Source organism: Mustela lutreola, chromosome 4 (genome assembly GCF_030435805.1).
Source record: "Mustela lutreola isolate mMusLut2 chromosome 4, mMusLut2.pri, whole genome shotgun sequence".
NCBI lineage: Eukaryota > Metazoa > Chordata > Mammalia > Carnivora > Mustelidae > Mustela > Mustela lutreola.
Window position 1 is genome coordinate 182637316 of NC_081293.1, and position 17565 is coordinate 182654880.

General features: G+C 46.9%; 1 long non-coding RNA gene across 1 annotated transcript; it reads left to right on the forward strand.

Annotated features, from left to right (window-relative positions):
* Positions 1-164: 164 nt before the first annotated feature.
* Positions 165-1957, forward strand: LOC131830444 (uncharacterized). The gene is made up of 2 exons (XR_009353169.1): positions 165-650; positions 980-1957. It is a non-coding gene; the product is annotated as an uncharacterized LOC131830444 (long non-coding RNA).
* The last annotated feature ends 15608 nt before the right edge of the window (positions 1958-17565 follow it).

Below are 17565 nucleotides of genomic sequence, written 5' to 3' on the forward strand. Positions count from 1 at the left end.
ACATCTAGACCCACGGAGGGCGGCGGGCAGAGGGGGCAGGGGGCGCCTCCCCGGAGCTCCGCGCCCACCGCCGCCCGCCCCGCCCGCGCTCCCCCGCACGGGCGTTTGCCGACACCCCCTCGACCCCTCGCCCACCCTGCCGGGCGCAATATGGGGCAGAGGGGGACGCGTAGATGGTGACACGGGCGCAGGGCGCGTACTCGGAAGGAGGCAACCGTCAGCCTTCTCGGGATGGGGCCGCCGATCGGTCAGAGGCACCCTCAGGTGTTCAGAGCTGACACGGGCACAGGTACCTACTCCTAATCAGAACCCCAGCGCCCCACCAAAGCACCCCCCCCACACACACACACACAGCACCCAAGGACGGAGGCCTGGGGGAGAGAGCATGAATGGCCAAGTGCCCTAGAGCTCGCTCAGTAACCTGACTCAATTCATGTTTACATCCACAGACTGACCTGCCTCCTCTTCTCAGAAACCTAGACCACACCAAGATAGACAATGCGGACATCAGGGCACTTTCTGAAGTCCGAAGAAAGCAATCAGCACCTTGCTGTGGTTGAGACAGTCGTCTGGCAGAGAGGAAACCACCACGTGGGATCTGAAGTGGGGAGCACTACCTCAGAAACCTCTGCCTGGATCTTCCTAGAAAGGTACCCCACACAGCAGGAGACGCCTAGGTGATTCCCACACTTAGGGCCCCAGCCCTCCCCCCCCCCCAAGAGGCCCAGGGCAGGACCCTCCCTTGTGCCACTAAAGCGCCTTCTCACAGGGGCTACAGTCACAGAGGACCTGCCAATGGAGCCACAGTTTGGGGCCTCCTCCCTCCCCGACTCCTCTTCAAGTTTCCTTCTCCCAGCCAACGTCCTGCCCATTACTGTTCCTCCCACCAAAACATCTCCCCAGACTCTTCCCATCAGGTGGAAATGATTGACTACAGCGAAAATCCCTACATCTTCCTGCGGGGGTTATATTTTCACAGGAATCCGAGTTGTACACTGGGGAGTCTTTGAAAGGACATGTGAGCTGACCAGCTCCACAAGCCCCCAGGTGGGCAGCTCCCGCAGGCCAAGCTGTGCCAGCCCTGATAGTGCCCCGCTGAAACTCTGCTCTCAAAGGTAGGTGCCTTGACAGAAAGATGAGCCACACCAGCTCACGGAGGAAACCAGACATCTGCTAGTTTGCTTAGAGGGTATTCTGGGAGACAGAGTGGAGCCCGTTTAGCTTCTGCTTCTCCACTGAGGATTGCGTGGCCCAGAAAGCAGCAAGGAGTTATCTTATTAGCTTGCGTTAATACATTGATCTGGCTCCTCTATTCTCAGAAACCCTGGATCCCAGACTCTAGATAAAGCACACAATATCAGGTTAGTTTCGGAAGTCCAGAGAAACACATAACAAAATAACTCAATGCCCAGGGCCAAAGGACTCTCGAGGCAGGACTGAAACTAAGATGAGGTGCCCAGGATGCAAAATTTAAGGAGGAGCCGGGGTTTGGCTCCTGTGAGGCGGTCCTCACTTGGTTCTGGCCCCACTTTGGGGCATCTTTCCTACAATTGCTGCGCAGGACCATCATGGGCCTTTCCCAGAGGTGACAGTGCAGATAGCCACATGGAAAACCGTAATGGGTTACTTAAGGGATATAGCTCAATAAAAGCAGGGGGGCTGGGGAGGGGGGCAGGGGGGCCTTTCAAATGTCTGCTTGCCATTTGGCTTTCAGGGTATGTCATAAAAATGCTGAAAGAAAGGGAAGCAAGGAAACAGCTTTGCCTGCGTCTTTAGCTGCTCGAACGTGTATTTTTAATACAACTGATTTTTCCCTCCATGTACTCGTGTGGGGTGTGTGTGTGTGTGTGTATGCATGAATATTGCTGGTGAGCCCCAGGGTCATTTTCTGATGGATGGATGGGAAGTCAAAGACCTTTTTTAGAGGTGGCAAATAAAATATTTTTATTATTCTTTATCTCCTGCCTAGTGTGTGGTGTCTTTTATTTTCATTCAGAAAAATGGATGCCATGGGGTGCCTGAGGAGTAATAACAGACCCAAATGACAGAAAAGGAGTGGAACACAAAGCTGGCCAACAATGGGCAGGTGAGGGGCCCTGGCCGATTCGCTCATCGTTAATAGGGCCATGTGGCCAACTGCCTTTCCCCCCCTTCCCCTTCCAGTTAGTAGTACGGGGGAAGCGGTGTTGAAGGGGTGGTGATAATGTCATTTTGAGGGAGAACAAGAAGGGTCGAATCAGCAACGGCGTGGGGCGTGATTTTTACTGTTATTACTATTATTATCTTTCTGGCCACTTGGATGTGCTCTCTCAAGGCTGGAGGGTGGGATCGGGGGAGAGGTCCTACCCTGGAAGGGTGAAGACCTGGGTCCTGGTCCGAGCACTGCCACCCGCGATCTCCCATTCTCACCTGCCCGACTTACCCTTACGGGTCATGACAATCAAAGGAGATGCTGTCTATTCCCGTGCTTGGAAACTCTAAAATAAACACAATACACACCCAAGGAATTAGTGCAGCCTTGCAGAAGGACATGTGCTTTTTTAAATGGCACAATACAGGGGGACAGGAAGGTCCTCTGTTGTCTTGACCCTACTTTATGAATAGGCACGCTGGGAAGGGCAGACTTGATATTAACAGTTCAAAATGGGTTTTGGCATTCATTACAAACGCTTCTCCATCTCCCACCTCCTGCAGCCCCTGACAGCTGGGGAGGGGTGAAGACGGACCCAAGCTTTCTCCCCGGCTGACACTGGATGGGTAAGTCACCCCTTCCATCGCAGGCTGGTGAGGAAACCGGGTAGTCAGTCGTTGCCTGGTCCCATGGCCACAAGAGGGAGAAGTGAAATGTCATAAAGTCCTATCTTCCAAGGAGGTGATTTTTATGGCAATTTGGTTGTGGTTTATTGAGGGGCGTGAGGAGAAAAGTATTGGCTCATCTCTCACGGCGGAAGAAAAGGGCCAGATTTAATAGGCGTGAAGAGAAGAAATCCTTACGTTTTCCCTCACTTAGCTACCACCATTTTATTAGCCTAGGAACAGAACTGCTATTTAAGTTGATAAAAGCCAGATTTGCTTGTTAAATAAATCACCAGAGCCTGGTGGTGCTATAGAGAAATTTTTTCCCCCAAGACCTGGCCCCATGGCTGGATTTTTGTAGTGCACCGCGCGATGGCTGAAAACCACAGGCAGTCGTCAGCTTAAAAACCTAAATTGTGGCGCCACCTGCAGGACAGTAGAAATAGCAACAGTATCCCAACTCGCGCAGAAACTGGGAGGAAAGGGAGCCTTCCCCAGGCACACCACTGGATATGCTGTGGACAGCAGGAAGGGCCCCAACTCCTCACTATCCCTTGCTTCCTGGGTGTGTCACCAGATGTCCATTGTACACTCCAGCAACCTTCAATCCGCATTGTAGAAAGCTACCACTTGGAGGTCTAACAGCTGCTCTCAAGATTCTCAGTCCATTGATAAGAACTTATTCTTTCCTCTGATTCCTAAGGGGTTAAGTAAGCTTCCAACCCAAGGGTTCTATTTTTGAGTCTCCAGGCCATAGAACAGTAAAAAAAAAAAAAAAAAAAAAAAAGGACAGAGAAATGAGTGTCCTTGGAGGAGAGTGGGGGAGGAGCATCCCTGAGTCACCAGAGTCCTTAATTGTAGCTTGAACTTGGTACAGGGCTGCATATTGTCAGTAGAACCAGACTGTCCCAGGCTTCTTGAGCCTGTAGGTCCCAGTGAAGACACACATTAACACCCAAACCTGAGCTCCCAGCCTGCCTCTGTTCGCATAGACCTGGTCTCTACCGAGAACCCCTTCCATGTCTCCCCTCATTATGTCACAGACTGTCCCCCACCCCGGCCATGGTAGTTGTGCTCAGCAGCCAGTTGGATCACGTTATTCTCCATGGGCGCCATCACTGAGGTCTATTGCCTACAAGCCATTTGACAGAACGACATCACTCTCATCACCTCTGCCCACCCACACTGTTGGACACGGCCAGCCCTGCTGCTCTGCTGTGGTTTCCCAGGCCATGCTAGGGGGCTGGTACCAAGACAGTGAGGATGCCCACCCCCGCCCCCACTTACACACTGTGTGGATTTTGGTCATCTGGGCCCTAAAGCAGCTCCCACAGTCCAAGTCCTCCTCCCCTGCGTTCCCAGACCCCTTCACGCACCACCCCTCTCCAGAATTACTCTTTCAGCTAACACAGAAATCTGTATTTTCAACTGTAAGAACTAGAAGTTAGAGGATGCAGTGGCGGAAATGGGATGGAGGTACGGGGGTGGGGATGGGGGAGGGAGGGATGAGACCTGACTTCACTGACCAGAAATAGCAGAGCCCCAGGCTCTGGCCAGTTCTATATCTTGCTCAACAAGTCAGGGTAAACCCTTCAGTCTCGGGGTGCATGGGATCCGACAGTGCCTGAATTCCAAGGACTAGATACAATTCATGGCTCCCGCATGGTGGCTCCATCTTGCCTCTGCCTAGCTCACTTGCCAAGTAGCTTAAGTGAGGCACTTGGCTCCTCTGACCAGGGTACAAAGAGCGCGAAGGTCTGAAGTCATTTTCCTTGTAATGAAGATGGGTTTGTGCTGGTGGGTCGAACACTTGTCTAATAACATGTCTAATAACTTGTCTAATAATCATCCAAGATGATTGTCAGGGGGTCTAAGTATCATCTCCTAAATGACTGTGACAGCCAGCCTCCGAAATAGCCCTAATGATCCTCACCAACTCGTACTCTTGCCCTCAGGCCGTCCCCTCCCCCCATGAATCAGAGCGGACTGAGGTGGCCAAGAAGTGACCGTGTGTGATTTCCAAGTCAGGTCATAAGAAACATGGCAGCCTCCAGCTCGGTGCCTTGTGTCCCTCACTCTGGGGCAGAGTGGTGAGGACCCTCAAGCAGCCTTTGGAAAGGAACCAAGGCTACCTGCCAGCTACCAGCAAAACTTGACATCCCATGAGCGAGCCAATTTGGAAAAGGATTCTCCAGGCCCATTCACGTCTTCCGATCATTCTAGTTTTGAGTTTTCCGACTGAGATCCCAGACAACACGGAGCAGGGACAAGGTGTTGTTGGAAATGCTCCGTTATGAAGCCAAAATGGAACCACAGGACTAACACAGCAACTTACAGCGAGGGAATCCTTCTCCTGACCTTGACCTCATTAGCCTCTTACTCTTATTATTTGAGCCCACTTGGCTTTAGAATAAGAAGGGCAGAGGGGGACATGCTTGGTGCACGATGCCAACCCTACTGGGCAGGACTGGCCACCAGTATGTGCCCTGCCAGGAACTCTCTTCAGGAGAATGCTCTAGTCTAGTACTTACCTGAAGCTGGGTGTGGTCATCTCCAGAAGGCCAGCCTCAGAGACACAAACACTGAAGTGCACAGTGTCTGGGGATCCTGTTCTTATCAATGAACCTCCTGGAGGTCAGACCAGGCGGACTCCAGGGTGAGCACCAGCCCCTATGGAACTGAAAGAGCTCCCTACACTTGACCCTGACCCTTACCACAATGCAGGGCAAGAGGGAAGTCCAGGGACTCTTTTCCGTCATAGCAAGAGGAGACTGGAAACCAGAAGTGGCTGGAAGCTGACAGTGCAGTTTTCTCTCCACTCCGTGTCCCACGAAGACTCTTTCCCACCACCTTCTCTTGGGCTTCAGGGGGGTCTCCTCAACTCTTAGTGGCTTCTGGAGAACTAAGCAGTGCTGAAGGGTTGTCAGTGAGGCCAAGGCATGCACAAGGGGCAGGAAGAAAGGGAGAGGGAGGAAAGAAGCAAAGAGGAAGAAGAAGACCAGCAGGGGTGCCTATCCTAAGTCAAAGTAGAAAGAGAGCCTTGGACAGTCTCATGGAGTTTCCAGACATAGTTCATGGGCCCAAGGTGACCTACTTCCTCTTAAACATCTCCCTCTAAGACTCTATGACTTGACCCCATTTCTCCCTCTGGCCCCATTCTCCTTCCTCTGTTTTTAAAGGGCTTTTCTCCCCCTGCTAAATGCAGACTTCACAAATGTAGGGTGTCCCTTAGGAGATCCCCTCTGATCCCCAAGCCCCTCTGGTATACAGTAGCTTAAGAGCTGGGGAGGGCCAACGGTGTGCCCCTCTCCCCAACCCTCCATTCTGGGACAGCACACTGATAGCCAGAAATCAGCCATGGGGAAAATATTTACACCGTGGGAATCAACACTATGCACCAGGGCTCTTATTATTGTGGAGAGCAGTGGTTAAACATTTCTTAGTACACCCTCGGGCAGGGCCAGTGACAGGACAAGATAAGGAACAGAAGCCCAGAGCACGCTTGCTTAGTTCCTCAACCCAGCAAACACACCACCAATGGTAGCTCAATCTAGCATAGCTGTAGCCAGAGAGAGGCTTGCCTTCTGCCCACATCCCACCTCTAGATGGTGAGAAAAACTTAATACATACCCTTTCCAGTAGCTGTTTTTCCTAAATCCTGTGTTTAAGATTTGACTCATGTTTTTTGACACTAGACTCAAGAAGGAAAATGATTTCCCTTTCCTGCTAGGCAAACTGAGGCAAAGGATATCGAAGTGACATTTCTCAGGTTACATCGGTATCTGAAGTATAGACCTTTTAACACCTGTCATTTACTGCCTCTGCTTCAGATTTAGTATTAATGCCCTGTGTTTGGCAACCATTCTATTTTCATTCCCTCCAAGCACTACTGTTAAAATTATGATACACCCATACAGTAGAACACGGTGTAGATCTTAAACAAACAAAGTAAATCTATGTAATCTATAAGCTGAAAAAAAAAAAAAAAGGAGAGAGCAGAGTATTTGTATATATATTTGCATATTTTTAACATATGGAATAGTATGTACATATCTATATAGGCTGATATATACATAGAACATTCTGGAAGTTAGCAGCAGAAACCTCAGAGTGGGAGCCCAGAGTGGTATATATCTTACTGTCTTACTGTACATCCTTTGTTCTTTTTGACATTTTACCATGTGCAAGTACTACATTCTCCATTTTTTAAAAAAAGCTAGTTAAAAAGGAACAAAAAAATATTGCTGCTAAAAGCATCTTCGTCACGCCTCTAGTCCTCTACTCTCTCTCTTCCTGAATCCAGCCAACCACTCCTCCACCCCATCTGTATCATAGTCAAGCTTGCCTTTGTTCCAGTTTCCAACTCTCTGCTCCATCCTTCTCCTCTTTGGGGGGGCTGCCATGAAGGTCACACGGCAGATTGTCTGCCAGGCACAACGGGGTACACAGCCCAGATGAGTCTTCATCTCTTATCTCCTAAAGACCTGCCAGTGTCCTTCTTGGCCTGAATACCTCTGTTAGGCCCTAACTGATCAGAGGGAGATTCCAGGAATGATCCAGAGCATCCTTTCTGGGATAAAGCAACTAGTTTTGTTTTGTTTTGTTTTGTTTTAAGATTTTATTTATTTATTTGACAGAGAGAGATCACAAGTAGGCAGAGAGGCAGGCAGAGGGGGAAGCAGGCTCCCTGCTGAGCAGAGAGCCCAATGCAGGGCTTGATCCCAGGACCTGAGATCATGACCGGAGCCAAAGGCAGAGGCTTAACCCACTGAGCCACCCAGGAGCCCCAAAGCAACTAATTTTGATAAAATCAAAGGCAATATTCTTCTACAGTGGGATCAGTAAACTCATGGAAACTAACACGCAAAGACAGTACAGGCTAAAATGATGGTGATGCTGGGCTTTAGACAGTAACAGGTGGATGTTCCAGAGTGAGTTATTAATCTTATTGGGAACTATACAGGGAGAAGTAAAGATGGATTAGACAGGCAAATGCCATTCCAATTTTGCAAAAGATGAAAATAAGGTAAGTTGTAAAAAATATAAACAAATGAGCTTGGACCAGATGTTGACCATTGGTTCAGTAAAATGTGATTACTTAGAGAGTGATACAGTGATCACTAGAAATAAGTTTGGGATCTTGAAGAACAAACCCTGCCAGGCTGTTCTTGTTCCCTAACTCAGTGGGGTGCTGAGATTTTTTAGATCAAGGAAACCCAAGAGAGAGTATGAATTGCATCAAAGCACTTGATAGACTCTTCAATAAAAAATCCTTAGAAAATGGGACAATGTGGCTGAATGGATGAGCTGACCGAATGGTTAACCCCTGAAGATGTTCATTAGTGCATCAAGATAGTCTGCAGGAAGGTTTGCCCAGGATCGGTATCAGAGCTCTGCTCTCTAACTAATCCTGTTCAACAGATTTACTAATAACTTGGCTAGGGACACAGGAGACATGGTCACCAAATGTGTCCATGACTGCAATAAAAGAAAAATATTAAATATAAATATGTATGTATAATCCTCCTCTTTTCTAAAGGAGAAAGAAACTTTTCTCTAATCTTGGGCATTTTTTTTTAATGAGGCATTTTGGTGTTGACCTGGGACACCACGCTAAGGAATGGAAGAGGTAAGAGAAGTTCACCTGATTAACATTTGAATATACATGGAGGGCTCCAGAAAGAAAAAGGATTTGGCAATGAGGGGGAAAAAAAATAATAAAGCAGCAGGCTTGTGGGGGGCGGTGAGGAGGAGAGCTTCCAGGTAGGAGGAAAGCTGTGGTGATGGGGAGTCCCGAGGCCCATAACCATCACTCACAAAAAGAGGGGTTTTTAGAAAGTCTTTCACAGTGTATGACATAACTCCTTCTCTTGATGTCTCCTCAAAAGACCATCGGTGTAGAACTTCATAATTTCTCCATGCTTTGCAAGAGTTGATTTTGCATCTATTTTGGATATTTTGGATTTATTCAGTGCCACAGATCGAAGGCAGAATCAAGAAGAACCTGTTTTATTCAGGCTACAAGTGTAGGATCAAAGCTCGGCAGCACAGAATATACTGTCTGTATTCAAAAGTAACTTTGTGTGCTAAAATTATGGGGAAATTTTAACAAAATGAGGCGTAGTATGGATACAACCAAGGTCCTATAGGTAAGCATAGACATAACTTTGTAAATACAGGATCAGGGAAATGTGACTGCATTTTTTTTTTAAGTCAGAGCCAAAGCTGACAATGGGTTACCAACGTGAATCAATGGTGAGATGGTCAAAGCCAACGAACTTAGGAAACCAAATGAATAAAGAACAGGGTCCCAAAGAACACGTCGTGATAGTCCTGCTCTACTTTAAGATAGCTAAACCATTCCCAGATTATTTTATACAATTCCAGGCCCTGCACTTTAAGAAAAATTTGACCCCATTCAAGAGAGGGTGGCCAAGTGCAAAAGGAACTTAAAACCCTGTTATATTTGGAACATTCAAAGGAACCAGTGATGTTCAGCTTCAGGAAAGTAAGACACAAGGGAATATGATAGCTTCAAATATTTGAAGGGCTGTCAAAAGGAAGAGTTGCTGTGTTAACTCTATATAACTTCAAGATATCGGAGTAAGATCAATGAACGGGATGTCTTAGGCAGAGATATTTTGGCCCAATATAAAGAATATCTTCCTGGGGTGCCTGGGTGGCTCAGTGGGTTAAGTCTCCACTTTCGGCTCAGGTCATGATCTCAGGGTCCTGGGATCGAGTCCTGTATTGGGCTCTTTGCTCAGCAGGGAGCCTGCTTCTCCCTCTCTCTCTCTGCCTGCCTCTTTGCCTACTTGTGATCTCTCTCTCTCTGTGTCAAATAAATAAGTAAAATCTTAAAAAAAAAAAAAAAAGAATATCTTCCTAATGGAGCTTTCAAAAGCCAGAATAGATTTCCTTGGGTGGTAGTGAGTTCTCCATCACTTGGAGAATGAGGAGCTACTTAAGTGAAGATGGGAATTTGGATGAAATGACCTCCGATGTCTTTGAGGGTCTGAGGTTTTAGTTGTTACCTGCTTGTTGTTGAACCCTCCACACAACAGGCTTTGCATTGACTCCGTAAATATTTACGGAATTGCACCGTAATGCATTTGGAGAAATATCTAGGGAAGCTGACTAATGTCCACTCAAGACCAACCGCAGGGATGGAAGTCGAGGATGAAGTCAGAAATCTAGTCAAGTCAAGGAGCAGGATGAAGGGAACGAGAAGACAGAGAACGACATCAAACCCTGCCTCTTCCCTTCTCCGTCCTGTTCCTAAACCCCTTTACCAGATAGAGCATCCTTTGCTCAGTGCAGGCCTATATGGAACCTCATCATTTGTCCAGTGGAGGTTCCTCTAATTCAGTCTTCTGGATTTTCACTGTTTCCCTTTGGCTTTTATATTTTCCCCTGAGTCTTTCCTTTTGTGTGCTCAGATTGCTTTTGTCCTTCCTCCTCCTAGGCAGCCTCTCTCTACTTCTCCCTACTCCCTATCTTTCCATCCCTCTATCCCTACCCATTTAGCCTCAGAAGCTTCCCAGGGCTCCTAAGGGCCTAGAAACCAGGCCAGGAGTCCCAGTGACTCAGATCACAGGTAACAGGCTCAATGTCAACTCTTGTCATCTTGTCCTATAGACTGTAAACCATGGCGCTAGGCAGGCTTTTTGTCCTACGTCTACCTGTACTGTGGACACTGGACAGACTATACATACTGACCGCTCTTTCATCCCCTTGTTTGTCTTAAATGACCTCAACAATGGCATTCTTCTCTCTCTCCCGGGGGAAATTATTCCATCATCAAATGTACCTCTCTGTGAAGAAATGTGTGTTTGCCCCTTCTGCAGGAGTCCCAAATTTCCACGCTAAATGTCCCTTTGCCATTCCTAATTATGCTTACTTCCATATGGCGATCAGTATTATTGGTAGTCTCATCATTTCCCTATGCAAATAAAATGGAAGCATCTCATCTTTTTCCCTCTAGCGTTTTCATCAACATCTTTCAGGCATGGTCATCCCTTCCTGATTCTTCATGCTTACTCAGGCATCAATACTACCCAATGAGAGAATACATCTTAAGAAAGGAAGAGTGAAATGATAATCATAATAATGATGAAGTTATCTCCCAAAGATCAAAACAGATATTACAGATTTTTGTACAACTATAAAGGTTTCTTTTTTTTTTTAATTTCACTGTAATTGGAGAGTGAAATATGCCAAGGGGATACTTTGTGTAACTCATATCATGTTTAAAATTATTCATTCAAAAAACATTTATGCCTACCATATGTCACTGGGCTGTGGATCAAAGCCGTTTCAGGCACAGTCCCTACCCTCAGGGGTTTTCAGGTGAATGGAGAACAACACAGTCAACAAAGAAGTGCACTAATATGTTATCAACGCTAAGATAAAAGTCTTCACCAGGTAGTGTGAGATTGGAAGGCAGAGAGTGTCATTCAATTCAGAAAGCAATTATTCTTGATTCTGATCATAACACCATATTCAAATTACAACTTTTTCTCTCTCTCTTTTTTTTTTTACTAAAAGTGTTTCTGCTATTATAATATTTTTTAAAGAAGGCTCATCTAAATGAGAAATAATAACAACACTGATATATGTTCTCCTGTTAGGATTTTTTAATTGCGGAAGGTTTGTGATGGTATAATATTTATATAGCATTTGTATAAGAGTTGCTGATTACTTTTACATACCCCTGTTCCATAAATACTGAAATATCTCCCTGGGAGACAAAACCAAGGACTCGGATTAGCCAGTACCTCGTCTTCATTCCTTCTTTCCTTTTTCTTTTTTTTTTTTTTTAAATTTTAAAGATGTTATTGGCTTTATTCAGCAATTCACGAATTTAGCAGCAACCAATCTAATAGATAAAAAGGGGCTTACCATTCATTCTTTCTTTTATTCATTTGTTATATGAATATATCCTGATAACCTACTATGTGCCAACTTGAAGGTGCTGGGGGTCTCTATTCTTGTGCAGTGTGCACTGTGGATGGAGATAGGAAGGAACAAGTTGAATGAATGAATAAGATAATTTTAGGCAGTGGTTAGTTTCATGAGGAAAATGAGAAGTTAGTACTGGAGGAATTGAAAGTACATAGGTTAGGAAAGACTTCTCCGAGGTGGTAACATCTGAGCCAAGGCTTGAAGGACAAAAAGGAACCAGCTGGATGAAGACATGAGGAGAGGAAGCAGCCAATACAAGGGTCATAACAAAAGAATAATACTCATTTCCAAAGAAGGCAAGCTTTGGGAACTGTGAAAGGGTGGGTGTGGGCAGAATTGCCCAAGAGAGAAAAAACCAAGCCATTATGAACATACAAACATGCACATAGTAATACAACTGGAAAAGATAAAACAGCAAGAAGTCAGGAAAATAGCACATAGTCTAAAAAGAGGTTTGGGTTATGTGACTTCTGATGCCATCTGAATCAAGCCTCATTCCCAAAAAAAGTTAACATGTAGATGAAGGAGCAGAAAGAAACTGACAAAATGCGGACTTGAGGATAGAAGATACTGATCAGAACTGGAGAATGGAGACTGTGTCTGTTAGCAAGGCTTTTGTCTGCAAGTAACAAAATATCCCTCTAGCTTTTTAAGTAGTGAAGACATTTAATATCTCCCAGGAGCAGTCTGGGGCAAGGTGGTTCCTGGTGGAGTGCAGGAAGTTACCAAGGAGCCAGTCTCTTTCTGCTTTGTCAGTTTCTCATCTTTAGCAAGTTGCCTTCTTGCACTGAGACACATTTCCTCATGGCCAAAATCGGCTCCAAGCATCCCCTCACATAACCATATTTAAGACCCACACGAAGTAGTGCTGGGGGCTCTTCTCCAGCGGCTCTCCCTTCCAGCAGCAGGTGAAATCACGGAGAACACTCCCGCATGTCTGATTGGCTAGAAGCGAGTCACATGGGTACTCTCGGCTGCAAGGGAAGCTGGGAAAATGAGTGTCCGGCCAAGAGGCATGATTTGGACCTATCAAGATTCAAAGAGTCGGCCTCTGCAGATCTGATCAACATGGGGAGACTAGGAACAGAAAAAGGAGGCAATAGTGGGCCTTTGCAATGCAGACCTGTCCATCGGAGCCCACAAGAGGTTAGGAGGCGAGAAGGAAGGGATGCAGTATAACGGAAAGACCTTGGATCTGGAGTCGAAAATAGGAGTTACCATCCCAGCTTTGAGCAAATGACTAAAACAATCTCACAACCATAGCTGTGAGGAGCAGAAATGGTCAGAGAGATTTGTGAGCATGTAGCCTATCCCCAAAACTCTGCGGAGATTCAAGGGAAAAGGATCCTAACTTCTATTTGTAATTCTTTTTCTTACTCTTTTAAGATATATACAGCTCGGGGCGCCTGGGTGGCTCAGTGGTTTAAGCCGCTGCCTTCAGCTCAGGTCATGATCTCGGGGTCCTGGGATCGAGTCCCACATCGGGCTCTCTGCTTGGCAGGGAGCCTGCTTCCTCCTCTCTCTCTCTGCCTGCCTCTCTGCCTACTTATGATCTCGCTCTGTCAAATAAATAAATAAAAATCTTAAAAAAAAAAAAAGATATATACAGCTGGTCATATAATTATACATAATACAACAATAGCATATATATATATAACTTATGAATAAATGTACATATATCGGTATTGCTCTAAAATTTACAATTTTTAAGGAAAAAAAAACAGCTTGGAAATACTTTTCAAAGAATATAGTGCGTATAAAGCACTTCGCATAGGTCTGGATGTGCGCTGAGCCCTCAAAAAAGGCTCGTTCCCGTGCTGCCCCTCAAGTGTTTTAGGATTGCCATTTTTCATGGCAAGGGCAGACAGCTGTCCCAGGGCCTCCCAACTCCGCTCTCAAAATGCCACACACACCATGTGCTTTCTCGGCACCTCAAATCCCTCTCCCGGGAAACAGGATTACAAGCACCGTGCAGCTCAAGCAGCTCCCAGGAGTCGTTATTATTATATATTATATTATTACGTCGCTCCCCCAACCCCTGGCATCCTCTTCTCTTTCCACCTGCTGTCTGTCTTTTGAATGTTTGGGGCTGGGCACTCCCATGAAGGGGTGAACCAGGGGAAGAAGAAGAGCAAAGCCAGGGAGCGGACAGGGCAGCACGTTACGTTAAAGGCTTCTGGGGCGGGGGGCGGGGGGCGGGGGGAGGGGGGAGGATGGCTAAAACACAAATGAGGTGTGGGGATTTTCTGTGCAATTCATTTCTCCCCACGAGCCCTGCCTACATTAGCATGGACAAAGGCCAAGTTACTACATCTCCTTCCCACCTGCCCTTGTCTTTCTCTGCAGGTGCTCAGGGCACTCTGGGAAGAAGATCCCCTCTTTCTTCCTGCCAGCTTTCGCGCTGTGGCAGGCAAGAGACAAAGACGGGGGCAGGGTACAGGTAGGGAAACAGAGTCACAAGGTTACCCAGTGACTCTGCTAGCATACACCCAGGACTCCTGACACCTGATCAAAATCACTTTCCTCATTAAAAGCACAAAGATAAAACCTCCTTTATAAATACGAGGCCTTTAAATATTATCCTCTGCCAACAGTTCAGCCAGCTGTGCAGGCTTTGTTGACTTATTTAATTTAAACTTCCCCCCCATAGGCCCCCACCACCACCCCCACCCCCCGCCGCATCCCCACCACAAAAAAAAGCTTTTGGGTTTGCCTTTAAAAACCCACATTAAATTCTCACTTAATGATTTGACCGGCTCCCCTTTAGCTCCCTTTAAACGAGCTGCCGATAAAGGAATAAACTTGCTGAAGAAATAAGAAAAAAGCCTCCTGAACAGTGCAGCCTTTTCTGCTGCTCTTGTCCAGGCTGAAGCCCCCTCCAATGAATTGAGAGATAATGTTAATGGAATTATACATTGTGACCGGATCAGGGGCTGCCACAGGAAGATAAATACCAAAGCAAGGCTAGGGCATTTAATCAAAAATACCCCCATACATGTCCTTTTTTTTTAACCCTTCAGGGAAAAAAAAGAAAAAAACCCACAAAAACCTGAGGCCTTGGTTGACCACAGGTATCACTTCACTTGCCTCAAAGTTGCTTTTCTTCCAAATTATTTGGATTACGGGAGGTTCCCCAGACACACATCTGAAGGCAAATTAAATTAGAAAGAGTGACCCACCCAACAGATGTTTACAGAGACCCGGATGACACGGTGACAAACCTCTCTGAAGATAAAGAGACCCGCAGATTAATTCGGGAAGATGAGAGAGCGCTTATCTGTTTTGCTTAGGCTCGATTTGAACAAGATAAAATCGCTGGGCCCCGTGATCTGCCACTGGAACGGCTCTCTGCGACTGACACAGAATGTGGGCTGTCACGGAATGTGGATGAGAGTGTGGCAGCTGGCTGACGGTCACCTCCTTACCCAGCTCACCCCAGCTCCATCCAGGTTGGGCTGTGGAGGCTCGCAGAACACAGGTCGGGGGTCCTAGCTCAGACCGGGGTCCAGAACCACATCCGCATAATGGCGGCTTGTCCTCTTTTGGGAAGTGTTTTGATTCATTCTAAAATTAAAGTGAATTTAGTGACACCTTTCCGGGATACCGGAATACCTGGTGTATCAGTCAGAGCTGCTCTCTGTATGTAACAGAAATGGATTCTGCTTCTTAATCTCACATAACAAACTGAGGGTTGCCGGGGGTAGGGGGATAGGGAGAGGGTGGTAGGGTTATGGACATTGGGGAGGGTGTGTGCTATGGTGAGTGCTGTGAAGTGTGTAAACCTGGTGATTCACAGGGCGCCTGGGTGGCTCAGTGGATTAAGCCGCTGCCTTCGGCTCAGGTCATGATCTCAGGGTCGTGGGATCGAGTCCTGCATCAGGCTCTCTGCTCAGCAGGTGGGGCCTGCTTCCCTTCCCCTCTCTCTGCCTGCCTCTCTGCCTACTTGTGATCTCTCTCTGTCAAATAAATAAATAAAATCTTTAAAAAAAAAAAAAAAAAAACCTGGTGATTCACAGACCTGTACCCCTGGGGCTAATAATTCATTATATGTTAATTTTAAAATTTTAAAATTATATAAATAAATTTTGAAAAGATTCCATTTGTGAGTGGAATCATATGGTAAAAACAAAACAAAACCAAAAAATGGAACTTCCTAGAAGACCACCAGGGACCCACGGGAATGGAAAGCCAGGGAGTTCTGGAGGGTGACCGTGAGGAAGCCCAGTAAAGGCCACCCCACAGGAAGAGGCTCGTGGGCATGCTGCTGTGATGGAACATCATGGCATCGCTCATTCCAGGGTCAAGGCCCAGGAGAATGGGTCTGACAGACTGAGTCTAAGACATGTGTCCCCCGCTGGCTCACTGGAGATAGAAGGAGGTCTGCCCTTTCTGTTCTGAGAGGGGGGAAACAAGCCCTATCTGTCCCGGGCATGCCACACAATAGGAGACTTCAAACAAAGAAGATAAGGTCCTAATAAAGAAAGGTTGCATGATGGGCAAAAGTCACAAATGACTCACACAACAGGGCTAAGAAAAGCATGCTTGGGATCCCTTGTAGAGTCGGAGCATCAGGGAGGAGATGGCTTGCAATAATGGAAGGAACTCTTGAGGATGACTTAGGAGAGTGGACCTAGATGTGGACCTAGGGATGGGTGCCCATACCAGGTGAGTCCAGCAAGCTGCGGCCAGCCTGTTTCCCTCCAGCTCACTGGAATAGGTTGAGCTGTGTCCCTCCAAAATTCATGTTCAAGTTCTAAGCACCCGTACCTCTGCACGTAAACTTAACTGGAAAGAGGACCATTGCAGATGTAATTTGTTAGGTTGAGGTCTTCCTGGAGGAGGGCGGGCCCCTAATCCATCTGAGTGGTGTCCTTAGAGGAGGAATGTGGACACAGACACACATATGGGGAAAATGCCATGGCCTCCACAGTTGGAGCTGTGCTGCCGCAAGTCAAGGCACCACCAAAGCCAAGAAAGAGACCTGGAACAGACCTTCCTCTAGCACCTTCAGAAAGAGCTGACATCTTGCTCTCAGGATGTCCAGGCCCTGGAGCTATGAGACAATAAATTTCTGGGAAGCCACCCGCGGCTAGTGGTACTTTGTCCCAGTAGACCTAGGATACTAATGTGCTTGTCTTCAATGAGTGGAGTGCTCTGGACCAAGTTTGTGACTTTCAGACTGAGTCTTAACTTCAACACGAATGTCCGCAGTGTCCTGGAAATTCTTGGCAGCACTGTTTGAAAACCACGGGGCCAGGCAATCTCCAAGGTCCAGCTCTCTCTAAATTAAAGCCCTTTTCATTTTCAACAAAAGAATGTTGAAGAGTTTGAAAAGGATGCTCCAGGGACGTTTACTTCCCTAGCTGTGAGGACAGCCCAGTCCCTTGACTGGCCCCATGCAGATCTCCATACCACACACACCACACTTTTTCCGCCACTGAGCCCAGGAGGATGAGACCCCTTTATCCAGGGGGCTAGTAAGTTTGCAGATTTCTTGGTCTAGTCCAGTCGTGTTTTCACTGAGACACATGTATTTTTGCTGGGCTTGGGTCCTGGAGACTCAGTCCCATTCTGGCCCCTCACGATCACCTTGAGTGCCCCAATGGATCCAGCCTGTAGAAAGATTCTAAGAGCTACCTCCTAAAGCGACCTCCTTCCTAAAGACCACAGTATTCTAGAAGCTGTAAAGGGGTGCATTCACAACATCCAGACAGCAAAGGGAAAAACTTGCCCAGCCCTACTTGCCCAATCCGATTCTGCTGCAGCCTCAGATTTGTGACTCATACGTGGAAGAAGGTCTCCAAG